This window comes from Dermochelys coriacea, chromosome 2 (assembly GCF_009764565.3).
Source record: "Dermochelys coriacea isolate rDerCor1 chromosome 2, rDerCor1.pri.v4, whole genome shotgun sequence".
Taxonomy (NCBI): Eukaryota; Metazoa; Chordata; order Testudines; family Dermochelyidae; genus Dermochelys; species Dermochelys coriacea.
The window spans coordinates 124,470,358-124,484,577 of record NC_050069.1 but is presented as its reverse complement, the minus strand read 5'-3'; the positions used below and the strand labels follow the sequence as shown (position 1 = coordinate 124,484,577).

The window sequence follows — 14,220 nt, the reverse complement described above, 5'->3', positions numbered from 1 at the left end:
GAAGTGAGTTTAGTCAGTCAAATGAAACTTATTATGATCGATACTTATTATGGAAAGGCAATAACCTCACCATAGTTAGAGATGCAAGCAGCTTTCATTATAAATCCCTGCTATACAGTCTGCTCTGCTCTCCCAATAATTTTAGCCTGAACATTGCCATGTACTCTAAAAGCAAAGAAGAATGTTTCAAAATGTTTTCAAGTTACAGGTTAAAAAGTTAAAAAGCTTCCCTGGTTTGAAATATTGTCTTTTCCTCAATAAATAGATAAAAAGTTTATTGTCTCAGTCAAAACTGCTAGTTACTATTCCTTCAAGATTTTCAGATAGTTACTAAGTCTTGGAAATTCATTTCTGATCTGTAGTTTGAGATCCAATGATTTCAGTGGAAGTGCCAAGCCAAGCCAGCTCCTGTTAATTTCATTCGGGGTCTTTTTCCATTTACTTCAGTGATATCAGGATCAGATGCTACATATGTCCCCTCTCTATTGGCTGGTTGTTTGAACATGCTGACCTTTGTTAGGGAACTGCAATTTATAAAAGACAAATTATTCCTACAGTAAATAGCTATCAGAAGTCTTCCTTTGGCAGATTAATTACTGGCAACTGTTAAGCAGGTGGGGCTCATTGTATTCCACCTGAATATACAAATGTTAGAGTAGCCTGTACAATTTGGGCTAATAATGCTAACTGACCTTTGAACAGTGCTTTGAGATCTACAGATAATAAAGCATTGTGTAGGTGCAAAACATTATTAGTCACATATTTTAGATGAAGTAGCTCAAGCACAAAGTTCAGTGACTTGGTTGGGAGGCACTGTGACCGTAGCTGTGGACCCAGAGATTTACTCTTGATTTTATGCACTTTTTTTTAATACACATTTTTATTAACGTTTGGAGTTAAAGTAAACTGAGGTGCACAGGTATGCATTGTTAGAAACATGAACATGAATATTCTGTAGGTACACACACACCTCATCCAGAGGCCTGATCCAAAGCCTACTTTGGATAATAGAATAGACAATAGAAATGTTGCCCTCCCTCTCCATCCACCACCTCATCAACAGAAGGGGGATGTTGACCCTGAACAGCAGGAGATATGACACAGTGCCCAAAAGGGGATGCTGCTGCAAGAACACATACTTGGCAAGATTAGGGCTGGCCCTTTCCCTTCCTCAGGTCCTTTGCCTTCCCTTTAGCTACAGCAGCTATGCTGCCACATACCCACCACCACCACCTATTTATACTCTCCCTGGCTTTTCAAAAGCTTTCCACCCTCCCTCCCCTTAGGGTATGTCTTTTCTCAAGCTGGAGATATAATTTCCAGCTTGAGCAAACATATGTGCACTAACTTCGATCACACTAGTGCGCTAAAAATAGAAGTGTAGCTGCAACAGTGTGAGTAGCAGGATGGGCTTGCAGCCCAAGCAAGTACCCACCATCCCGAGAAGCGTTGTGCTCAGGGCAGGTTGCTCATCCCACTGCCTGTCCCCTCGCAGCTGCATTTCTATTTTTAGCACAGTGGCTTAATCAAAGCTAGCTCAGGTAGACATACACACATTGGAAATTACATTTCCAGCTTGAGTGCAGGTGTACCTAATTGTTCTGCAGAGGCTGCATTTTCAGGATCAAAATCAAGATTGTGACATTGCACCCCATTTACCCCATCCCGTAATGCTTTACGGGAATAGACTTATGAATGTATACATGACAAATACGTTTTATGCTACATATGCCATCTAACATATCTCGGCAAAGGTTATGATCTACTGAATATATTCATCCTATTTGCATGCATGCGTCATTTTTGTACTCAAAATTATGAATATTGGCTGTATGCTTGTTTAATTTTAAATAGCCTCAGTGAAGCAGTTGGTCAGCTTCCTGAGAAAAGACTATTCTCAGTAAGTGCCCAGCCAAGAAGCCCTTAAGCCAACAATGAACTTGGAGATGCCAATCCACATCTGAGCTTTCCCAGGAATGTGGCTTGGCTGGTAAGGAACTCAGTCATGCATGGACATGTGACTTGCCCGTGTGACTCCAAAACTCCATTTTGTAGCTAGATTCTACACAGGGGGGTGTCCACCCACAAGAGAAAGTATATTTAAACCCCTGGGATACCCCTCCATTTTGTCTTCAGCTGGCTCAAGAGATAGCCTCTCCACCCCCAAAGGATACCCAAAATAAACTGGAACAAAGGACAGTAACCACAGGTGGGGTAGGGGAGGGGGGGAAAAGATTGCTGGACCCAGACTAGAAGGAGATTAGTCTGTAAAAGGAAGCTTACCGAAACACCTCTGAGGGTGAGGTTTTATCTGTATTCAGTTTTCCTACTGTATTAGGCATAGACTTGTTTGTTTTATTTTATTTTGCTTGGTAATTCACTTTGTTCTGTCTGCTATTACTTGGAACCACTTAAATCCTACTTTCTGTATTTAATAAAATCATTTTTTACTTATTAATTAAACCAAGAGTATGTATTAATACCTGGGAAGACAAACAGTTGTACATATCTATCAGTGTTATTGAGGACGAACAATTTATGAGTTTACCCTGCATAAGCTTTATACAGGGTAAAACGGATTAATTTGGGGTTTGGACCCCATTGGCAGTTGGGCATCTGAGTGTTAAAGACAGGAACACTTCTTAAGCTGCTTTCAGTTAAGCTTGCAGTTTGTGGGATGTGGTTCAGACCTGGGTCTGTGTTTGTGGCCGGCATGTGTGTCTGGCACAACCAGGCAGGGCTCTGGAGTCCCAAGCTGGCAGGGAAAGCAGGGGCAGAAGTAGTCTTGGCACATCAGTTGGCAGCCTCCAGGGGGTTTCTGTGATCCAACACATCACAAAGGTAACAAAATAAAGCATTAAAGAGAGAAAAGAAATCCAGGGATCATAATTAAGGTTGCTGTGTTGTGATTAAATAAGCAATTCTTTTAACTAAACAAAACAGTTTAGTTCTTATTGTGTAGGCAATGTAAGATTTAGAATATTTATTACTATCCATTTCCATCCCTTTAAGTGCTTGGGTATTGTGTATGATTCAAGAGATAAATCCATTAGTTACTTAGCAACTTAACTATTTCTTTTAATGATGATCTTGGTACTGGAATATTTTAAAAAGGAAACACTTGTTTAACTACAAATATATGATATACCAAAAAATTTATCTCAGGATATGTCTACACTGCAATTAGATACCCATGATTGGCCTGTTGCAGCTGACTCGTACTCACTGGGCTGAGGCTAAGGGGCTGTTTAACTGCTGTGTAGACATTCAGGCTTGGTCTGGAGCCCAGGCTCTAGGACCCTCTAGGTGGGAGGGTCCCAGAGCTTGACCTGTTTTTAATTGCAGTCTAGACATAACCTTAGGGCATGGTTCCCAAACTCTGGGGTGCGCCCCACTGGGGGGCACAGAGGAACATTCAAGGGGGCAGGCGGTGGGACCCGGGATAGCCACCATAGGGAGCGACCACCACCCAGCTCTGCTCTGATCCTAGCTGCAGCTCTGCTCCACCCCAGCCCAGCTCTGTCCTTATTCCCTCGGTCCCCATCCCAGCTCCTCTACCATCCCCAGTTCAGCTCCCACCTCTGCCTTTAGCCCAAAGTCGTCAGCTGAGCCAACTGTGCAGTAATGGGGGGGCGGGGAGGTGGGATTCAGACAGTTTCCATTACTGGTAAAGGGGGGTGCGACAGGAAAAGTTTGTACACCACTGCCTTAGGTGTTTGTCTATACAGGGACACCAGAACGGTAAAACAAGTTAACTAAAGATGTAGTTAGAGCACATTAAAGCACAGATATAAACAGTGAAACATCAAATTGAGCAGAGGGCCTCACTTAGCTTGACTAATTAAACTCCGTCCTGCCCTCCCACCCCAATTTTATATTATTTAAATTGATGTGTTTAAATCCTAGTGCTCAGATTCCACAGTGATGGGGCAGAGTAGAAGAAGTTACATAAAATAGAATGCTGTTGTAGTTAAGACTAGTAAACATTTCATTACCACATTATGGTTTTCAGCACACAATGACACATTCTTTCCTTAGTTCTTTTCATGCATTGGCCCCAGGTTAGTGGGTCTGACAATCACTATGTAACTTTACTATTGTCTGGTCAGATTACTTTAATCCACAGAATTAATTCAAATGAAATTCTTTTAATTTATAACCACAGTTTAAATTACATTAGCTCAGACTATACCTTTAGGAGCATCCAATTACTCATCACTCTCAGAAGCCTTAGATAGGCAGCTCTCAGTGCAGTTGTTCATACCACTTCTCTCATTGATTCACTTCCTGCTTCTAGTCTGCTCCAATTTACCCTCTACCTCTCAAGTCGCAGTGCTGTATATTATCACTTTAAAATAAAAGGTATCAAAGCAACCCTTCATATTACAGTTGACTTGACATATATTTTACACCTTAGGGAAAAATTATGATGCACTTGGACAAATTCAAGAAAGCTCTTAAAATAGTGCTTAATTTGACTTCAATTAGATTTAAGCATTTACTTAAGTACCCTTCCAGAATCAGGATGTTTTCCTTAATCTGGGTCTTGTTTCATAACTAGCAGGAAGTTGTATTGGGGCTCATACATCAATACACTTATGTGCATAGACAAGGCCTTAGTTATTCAAAGTCAAAGGACACAAATCTTTTAAGAACAGTCAGCATGAGAAAGTTACTCACCCTGTGCAGTAACTGAGGTTCTTAAAGATGGCTGTCCCTGTGGATGCTCCACTTGAGGTGAATCTACATCCCTGCATCTGCGATTGGAGAATTTCAGTAGTAGTGCCTGGATGGGTCACACATGTACTGTCGCCGTCTCGCGATGCCTCTGGCAGTTACATAGCACATAGACCAAATCCCCCTCAGTTCCTTCTCTACTGCGGAATCCCTAGCCTACCAAAGTAGAGGGGCAGAAGGTGGGTAGTGGAGCACCCACAGGGACAACCATCTCGAAGAACCTCAGTTACCCCACAAGGTGAGTAACCATTATTAATTATTATTATTATTATTATTACTTCTTTTTCTTCTTCTTGTGTCACAATGGGTGCTCCACTTTCAGTGACTGTAGAGCAATGCTCCTCATTGGAAGGAAGGGGCTTCGGAGTTGCATTTGTGACAGATGATAAAACCGTAATTCCCCGGAGAGCATATGATGTTAAGTCCTGCTCTACTGTGTAGTGCTCTGTGAACGTGTGGGCTGACGCCCAGGTTGCTTTGCAGATGTCTGTGATGGACACATTGTTCAGGAAGGCTATTGACATAGAAAGTGATCTGGTGGAGTGTGTGCAGGTCCGCAGTGGGGGTGGTAGTTTTTGGCAGTAGCAAAGGTCAGTGCACCCAGAGATCAATTTTGAGTGCCTTTGCTTGGATATGGCAGCTCCTTTAGATCTTTCCGTGATAGAATGAAATAACTGTGGTGACTTTCTGAAGGGTTTAGTCCTGTAAATGTAAAAACCTAGTGCCCTTCTGACATCTATGCTGTGAAACACCAATTTTTGTTTGTTCCCATGAGGTTTCGGGAAGAACATCAGGAGATGGATGGGCTGGTTCAAATAGAATGAAGAAGCTATTTTAGGTAAAAATTTTGGATGTGGCCTTATCTAATATTGTGTATGCAGGGTGTGACACGAGAGCCCCAAGTTCTTCTATTCATCATGTGAATAGGATAGTGATGAAAAAGGATGATAGAATGAGTAAAGTTTTTGAGAATTTTCATATGATGAAAGATTCAACCATCCTACCACCCAGCTCGCAATTGGGAATGGGAAATGCCCCTTCCCCTCCATACTCCCTAAGTATTAAAAACACACATACCAAAAGTCCATATCGCTGTGCTATAGGACTGTCAGTTTCCTCACCTCTAGTCACATAGCTATAAACTCTGTATTAACTCTTATAAATTGTATAACAGTTGGGGGGGCGAGGGGGGAGGAAGAGAGAAATAATCAAGAGACAAATAATCAAGACTAGAGGCAATTATCTTATTTGCATGAGGTCTCCTCTTTCCTGGCAGTTCCATAACTTGCTGACAAGAACATTTCCTCTCTTCAGCTTTTTTGGTTTGAGCTGCAGGCTAGCATTTCCTCTCTGAAGTGGTCTGCCTGTTATAGAAGCTATAGCCACAGCCTTGTGCTGAATAAGGTTCTTTAAGATTAATAGTAAGGTTGGCATAAGTAAGTAAATGCAGATCTAGTTTCCCCAAAGCCATCAACATCTACTGTTGTAGTTCTTTGAAATTTTCTCAAAACATTAGGGATGCTTATTTTGCCCAATTTAAAAAGACCACAGTGCCAGTCTTTGGAAAAAATAACGTAATACCTTCTGTTTCTATTTTCTGTTTTCAAATATGTGGTGACATATACACAAAACTCTATTAATATGAATATGCTATGTTGGTGGGAGGATATTTTTAAAAGGTACTAAAATGTCAAGACAAAGATCAGAATACTTTAGTCATCTCTTTTGGAAGGAGCATGCTCACTGAACATTCTATGCCTTGTGTAAAATTAAGGCTCTATTTGAAATGTATTTTTAATAAATATCAATGGCTTTGGTAAGTATCTTTTAAGGAACAAAATAAAATTGGCAAGACTGTCTGCTGTTTTTCTGAATGATAGATACATTTTTCAGATAAACATGATTACATAATATTTAATTTAGATTGTCAAAAAGGGTAGCTGTACAATTTCTCCACACACAAAAATGATCTAATCTACCTAGGTAGGAGCAGAGGGAGGGAGTGGTAAACTCTGGTGTAGAGGGGGTGAGGTTTTACATGGCTCTCGGACATTACATAAATGTTTAAACACGAAATTAGTTCTCAAATCCAGCACGCTGCTTCTTTTTGATAACTTAGACATCAAAATTTCATACTATTCAAAAATGCAATTCATTGACTTTTAAGGTCACACAATATATGCCTATTGACAGTAACACTGAATTTATATGACTGAAAACACACTTACCAACCCACCTCAAATTAACCTTCTCTAGGATCTGTATGCAGAACCCAAACATATTAAATTGAAATTCGTCATCTTAACTACACAGTACAGAATTACACTATGAATAATATTGGGATGATGCTCAAGCCCCTTTTTCCCTCTTTTTCAGAAACCTGATTTTCTTTTTGAATTGAGGCATAATACACAGCTCTTTGTCACACAATGAAACTGCAAATATAGTATTTCCACTTGCTTTTACATTTAAATACGCTTTTGTGACTCAAACCATCTGCTTTAAAATTATTTTATGTTCAACATTTTCATTGAATATTTTGTACATTACAATAACAAATGACAACTGTTTTAAATTGTAAATGTGGTTCAGCAATGCACAGCTAAACCCGAGGCAAAAAGCTCACAGAGAATTAAATTTTTCTGTTTAATAATACTCTGATTATCAAGATAACTCTGTATCACTAACTCTTGTGCAAAATCTCCAAGGGATAAACATGATTATCAGCCATTCTACCTTGTAGGTCATGAAATATCAGACATGTCTTATGCCTTCAACTCCTGGATTTCTATAAATCATTTACCTATAGCAGTGGTTCTCAGCCAGGGATCTGGGGTCCCCTAAGGGACCGTGAGCAGGTTTCAGGGGGGCCACCAAGCCGGGCCAGTGTTAGATTTGCTGGGACCTAGGGCAGAAAGCTGAAGCTCCCAGTCCTGCCACCTGGGGCTGAAGCCAAAGCCTGAGCAACTTTAGCTTTGTGGGGATCCCCTATGGTGTGGGGCCCTGGGCAATTGCCCTGCTTGCTACACCCTAATGCTGCTCCTGGCTTTTATATGCAGAAAAACAGTTGTGGCAATGGCAGGCCTTGAAGTTTTTATACCACATTGGGGGGGCCTCAGAAAGAAAAAAAGTTAAGAACCCTTGCCCTATAGGACAGGGGTTGCAGATCTCCTACCCATATGTCTGAGAATAATGCTAAAAGGAAGACAATTTTGAGGGTATGAAAATGTATGGGTACTTCCCTTGAGAGAGAAGGATTACATTAAGAGTGAAAGACTACATTCCAGCATTACTGAAAGAACCAAGCACGTCACCCTTAGGTGACCTTCACTTACTACTTGGAAAAAATGAATTATTGAAGGAACCTGTACCACTGCACACCACAGTCATTATAGTAATATTATTATACTATGGTTATGGCATAATTATTATGCCTTTTGTACAAGATAGGTCATGTGAAGTGTCATTGGAAAAGTTATGATTTGCTGAATATGATTATCCTATTTGTATGCATGTATCATTTTTGTATCTAAAGTTATAAATACTATGTAGCTGTACTTCAAATGTAGTTATACCCAAATATCTGGTTGTAAAGGCCCTATTCAGGGTAATGGGCCATTAAAAAGAACAACAGATCTTTGGAGAAGCTTATCCCCCACTGGGTCAGCCTTGCTGAGAACCCTCCAGACAGCATATAATTATTGGCTGCTATGACTCTACAAGGACATGTGACCAGGCCACATGATCCTGGACTCCAATCTTGGGATGTCAGTATTTTTCCACAAACTGGTCTGGGAACCAAGCTTTGAAACAAAGGGTTCCTGCCCTATGTTAAAACTATATAAGGCAGGGAGTGACATCATCAGTGGTTCTTCACTCCCCACACAAGAAAACATCTGGAAACACCTGAGGAACAAAGACTGAACTGGGGGAAGTGCTGGACGCAGGCTAAAGGGATTTCTAGCCTGTGTATGAAAGACCTGGGGATTCCAAGCTGTAAAGTAAGTGCAGCTTGTCCCATAAGAATCTGCAGCCCACCTGTATCATCAGCCAGGGTGAGAATTTGCTAGTTCATATCCTATCTTTCTAATATCTTAGACTTTGTTTGCATTTTGTTTATTTACTAGATAATCTGCTTTTATCCATCTTTTGTAGTTAATAAACTTATTTTATGTTTTTATCCAAACCAGTGAGCTTTGATTGGAGTGCTTGGGGAAAATCTCCGCTTGGTTACCACAAGTGTGCATTGTTCTCTTAACACTGAGGGAGAGGCGCACTGGGTATTAAACCCATATACTAGCCAGATTTGACAAGGGCAGGATGGTACTTCTCTGGGGTCCTAGGCTGGAAAGCTGGTGGTTAGAGAGTCTGCTTGTAACTGCAGCTGAGTGTGTCCCTACCTGTGTGAATGCTGGTGAAAGTGCAGGCTGGAGGGCTTTCAGCTTGTCACAGCAGCACAGTGTGAGAGGGAGCCCAAGCTGGTGAGTCAGAGAGTTCAGTGGTACCCCAGTTCACAATGGCATCCATCACAGAACCTATCATATGAGACACTGCCTCAATCTGCACACTATTAAGGCTGCTGCCTGAATCCAAAGAGAACTATCCCCGAGACCCTTACCTACATTCTTACCTTACAACAGGACAAAGATTCTCCATAACTGATAAAAGACATGGAACATTTATAGGATTGTAAAAGCATGGAAGTCACCAAGCCAGAGCAGCTTTGCTGTCTGTCTGATATGGCTCATTTGAATCTAGAACTCCGAGCCTTGCAGATATTTTAAATATGTTCCTAGCCACTTCAAATCAGCTCTTCAGATTACTACCCAAGCTATCTCATCCAGCCCGCCCGGCCACAAATCAACAAGATATTGTGAAGTGCAGAGTGCTGCAGTCTGATTTTTGGTTTCCTTTTTTCTGTGCAGTGCAGCATGTGGTAGCCCCAAGCCATGCAGAAAGAAGGCAGCTGGAAAAGAGGCAAGCCCACGCACAAAGTGAAAGAATGCAGGTGGCACAGTTCATTCCTTATAGACCAGAGTGGATTGGGGGAGAAGCCAAAATATTCTTGTGAATGGCACAGCAAATGTGAATGTAGAGTATGAAGGGAGCAGAATGGAAATAGAGTGACCCCAAGTGGCAAACAAGAATATGGTGAACTCACATCAGATCCAGCTTGTAACAGAAGACAGAACTAAAAACATCAAAGCGAGTGCACATCCCACTTTGCAATCATTTAAGAACTATTCTAAATAAATACAGGAAAGAAAGTTACTATCTTCGGAAGAGAGCATTGGTTAAAATGTGTTCTATAGGAGCTAATACTCAAGAGAGGAAAGCTTTAAAACAGAGTTTAAATACAATCTACATGTCTAATTTTAAACTCATTTTCTTATTAATATCATTTTGCTTATTAACTAAGATGAGTATTTAAATAAGTGATTTCTTCTTCTTAGCCTATTCTTTCTACCTAATCAATCTTGAACTGACATTACAATGGTGATATTGTAAGATTAGTCATCTTCAATATCAAACAGCAAGAGAACAGGGCTGAGAGAGAAACTCCCATTCATTCGCTAACAACTTCAATAACAGCAAGGGAAATACAGAAAATAGCAACTAAGTAAACTGCTATTTGTGTCTTCCTTCAAGTTTACTTCAATGTCAAAATTGCTCTAAATTTAATTCTCCCAGGAAGGAGAAAAAGAGTAATATTTACAAAATGCATATCACCACTTTTGATAAACATAAAGAGGGTCAGTCCAAATTTGCCTGGGAGGGAAGAGAGGAAGAGGGTTTTTGTTTTGTTTGCTGAACACAGATAAATACAGATAAATACAATATTACAGCTTTTCACAGTGATTTCGCCCTTCATTTTTTACTCAGAAAGCAGTACCTTCATGGGGAATGGAGGGAAACAGTGCAAAAGCATCTTTTTTGAATAATGTTCCCAATGAATTTCATTTTATATAATTGTGCCTTTCATAAACATGTGCATCTGAAGGACAGCTCGTTGCTCTCCAAGGTCCTAGGACTCGCTTTGGTCTCTCCAAATGTGAGTCACTGTCCCGATCCAAAATGCAAAAATGCATCCAATGAAGTGAGCTGTAGCTCACGAAAGCTTATGCTCTAATAAATTTGTTAGTCTCTAAGGTGCCACAAGTACTCCTTTTCTTTTTGCGAATACGGACTAACACGGCTGCTACTATGAAAACTGTCCCGATAGTGAGCTTTAAACAAACTGAAGTGATTCATTTCTTCTGGCTTTGTAAGATACCATAATTTAGGACCTAAATCTAAGAGTATCTGGTATTTTTGAAAGCTGGGCTACTCTTTTTATTAGTCCATCATCTTGTACAAATTTCTGGATCCTACACAGGTACCTAATAGTTCTTGTGCTCTACAAATATGATAGGTGTATCAAAAACATTTTACTCCTGAGGGAATTCTGCACCCAAAAAAAAAAAAAAAAAAAACCACACACCCCGTGCCAAAAATTAAAAACCATGCACACAATATTTTAAAATTCTGCAAATTTTATTTGTCTATAAATAAATGTGGCTCTAGCATGGCAGTGGGGAGCACAGACCACTGGCTGTATTGAGGTGGGAGATCACCCTGAAGCCCCAGGGTACAGGGACTCGACAGTGAGGCTGCACCTGACCCTGACATAGGGCAAGGGCTGGGCCTGCTCCAGAAACACCCTGGGGGCCCTGTCACTCTACGTCAGGTATCACTGGTTGTGGGTGGGCAGGCTCAGCCCAGCAGGATCCAGGTGTGGAGGGGCTTAATGCAGGGGATCCAGGTGCGGGGCGAGAGGTTTCTGTGTGCAGCAATTTGGGTTCAGGGGGCTCAGTGGGAGATCTGGATGCACAGGGACTCGTTGGGGGGTTCCAAGTGCACGGGCAATGGGACTCTGCAGAGGATCCAGGTGAAGATGGTTGGGGCTCAGTGGGAGGGTCTGGGTGTGGGGAGATGGGCTTGGCGGGGGGGGGGTTAGGTGTGGGGGGACTCCGGATGCTGGGAGAGTAGGGCTTGATGGGGGGGTTCAAGTGCAGCTACTTGAGGATCAGAGGGGTGGGGGCCTGGGTGTGGGGGGCTCATTGGAGGGGTCCAGGTGTAGGGGAGCAGGGCTTGTCAGGGTGACGGCTCGGTGAGCCTGCTTATCTAGGGAGCCCCACCTGCTGCTGAGGAGACACCGCATGCCAGACTCCCATCCCCGACCCCCCCCCCATTCCCCTATACCCTTCTTCTCCTTCCCTCTCCGCTCACTCTCACGTTCCCCTCCCCTATTCCACTCCCCTTCTTTCCCCACTGCTTATTCCTCCTATCCCCTCATCCCCCTTTCCTCATTTCCCACACCCCCACTTACTCAGCCCCACCATCAACATTCACTGTTGCACAGAAAACAGTAAGGCTCCCAGCATACAGAAAGGGAGCACAACTGGTACTAGGACCCAGGAGATGGCATTCAGCTGCAGAGTAAGCAGAGTTGAGACGGCCTCCTTCAGCTGGACAACTCTGCACTTGCAGAAACGAGGGGGTCAGTGGCATGTAACCCCATGTGCGCCCCCATGCCTTGTCTCTGTTTGGGGGTGTCAAACATACAGCTAAGGGTAGCCTAGAATTCCTCCTTACCTGTAGGGGTTAAGAAACTTAAATAGCCTGGCCGGCACCTGACCAACAAGACCAATGGGGGAAGAAGATACTTTCAAATCTTGGGAGGGGGGAAGGTTTTGTTTGTGCTCTTTGTTTTGTGTGGGGGTTTCTCTCTTGGGACTGAGAAGGGCCAGGCAGAAATCCATCTTCTCCAACCCATCCCAATCCAAGTCTCCAATATTGCAACCAGTATAGGTAAGCCAGGCAAGGCAGATTAGTTTATCTTTCGTTTTTCTTGTGAATTTTCCCTGTGCTAGGAAGGAGGTTTATTCCTGTTTTCTGTAACTTTAAGGTTTTGCCCAGAGGGGAATCCTCCGTGTTTTGAATCTGAATATCCTGTAAAGTATTTTCCATCCTGATTTTACAGAGATGATTTTTACCTTTTTTTTTTTTTTTAAATAAAATCATTCTTTTAAGAAGCTGACTGATTTTTCCATTGTTCCAAGACCCACGGGCTTGGATCTTTGATCATTTTGTATCCAGTTGGTTAGGATATTATTCTCAAGCCTCCCCAGGAAAGGGGGTGTAAGGGCTTGGGGGGATTGCTGGGGGAAGAGGAACTCCAAGTGGTCCTTTTCCCTGGTTCTTTGTTAAATCACTTGGTGGTGGCAGGGTTACTTAAACCTAAGGTACAAGGGAGAATTTGTGCCGGGGGAGTTTTTAACTTAAGCTGGTAGAAATAAGCTTAGGGGGTCTTTCATGTGGGTCCCCTTGTCTGTACCCTAGAGTTCAGAGTGGGGAGGGAAACATGAGAGGGAGGAGGAACAATCCCCCTCAAAAAACTGCGCCCATGGTCGTTTCTCCTGCACGTGGCTTCCCTTTGTTTCCCTGCAGTTTTCTTCAGGAAAGCACAGGAATTCTGCCAGGGGGCTCTTTTCCGCAGGTGGGCAGTCAGGCAGAATCCCCCCAGGAGTAAATTTGGACAACAGACAGAACTCTAGACTGATTCAAATGGAAACTTTTGTCTTCAGAACAAACCTTGATACACTCTTAAGCACAGCCTCGTTTGGAAGAAACTGCAAGATGTGTATAAAAAAGCCTCAAATTCAACAACTCACCAAGCAAAACAAATGTTACTAGGAACTCCAGAATGAAGGTTGCAAAATATAAGGAGGGAAAAAAATGGGGGGTGGCTTATACCAGCTCCAAGAAAGTGTTAAAATTCCATGCTGGCAGAAGAACATTAATCTCATTCTGAATGAAGGACAATGCTTTGAAGATTCTTAAACTATTTTAATGCAAAGAAATGGTCTTCACTTTGTCTCCTTGGACAGTAATAATAACTGCTAACTGCACTTTTTATAAATGCTGATACAAACATTTTTCTAGCTTTGCATAAACCCTAAAGCCCGAATATCAACTATTTAAGCCCGAAAGTTTCCTTCACATTAGAATAAATCTTTATGTTTGCTCAATATAACAGCCAGTTCTCACATGGTGATTAATGTTCCTCACCATTTACTAGCTGTGAAATGATAAGCCCGCCTGGGTTGAAATGCTGCAAAGCTTGTATTAGCAGGCTTTAGAACTAGTCCAGACTGCATTTCCATTATAGACAGATCTAGATGTTATTAACCTGCTGTATCTTATAGGAAGTCCATGCAGGAAAAAATCAGTTTATACTATCTGAGGAAACAATGAAAAACATAGCTCTACTTTCACAGGGCAGCCCAAGTAGTTAAAAGTTAGATCTTGCTAACAAGTTCCCAGAACTAACGAAATACATTAGTATAGTCCATAAATAAGAAATCAGTAAAGCCCTGCACGGATACAAAATTTGTATCACATATGATCCATGATCAGCAAAAATAGTCCATGAATATCCAC

At 41.9% G+C, this 14,220-nt stretch overlaps 1 protein-coding gene across 9 annotated transcripts in view; it reads right to left on the bottom strand.

Annotated features, from left to right (window-relative positions):
* Window positions 1–14,220, bottom strand: part of PIGN (phosphatidylinositol glycan anchor biosynthesis class N) — a 141,722-nt gene that overhangs the window by 121,177 nt on the left and 6,325 nt on the right. For 5 of the 9 annotated variants that reach the window (XR_006279062.1, XM_043508429.1, XM_043508428.1 and 2 more), the window contains exon 3: window positions 3,749–3,755. The exons of 2 other annotated variants lie outside the window; for them this stretch is intronic. The gene's annotated coding sequence lies outside the window, so the exon portion shown is untranslated. Of the gene's footprint in view, window positions 1–59; window positions 166–3,748; window positions 3,756–14,220 lie in introns of all 9 variants that reach the window. 2 more of the 9 variants (XM_043508425.1, XM_038391008.2) reach the window with 2 other exon arrangements.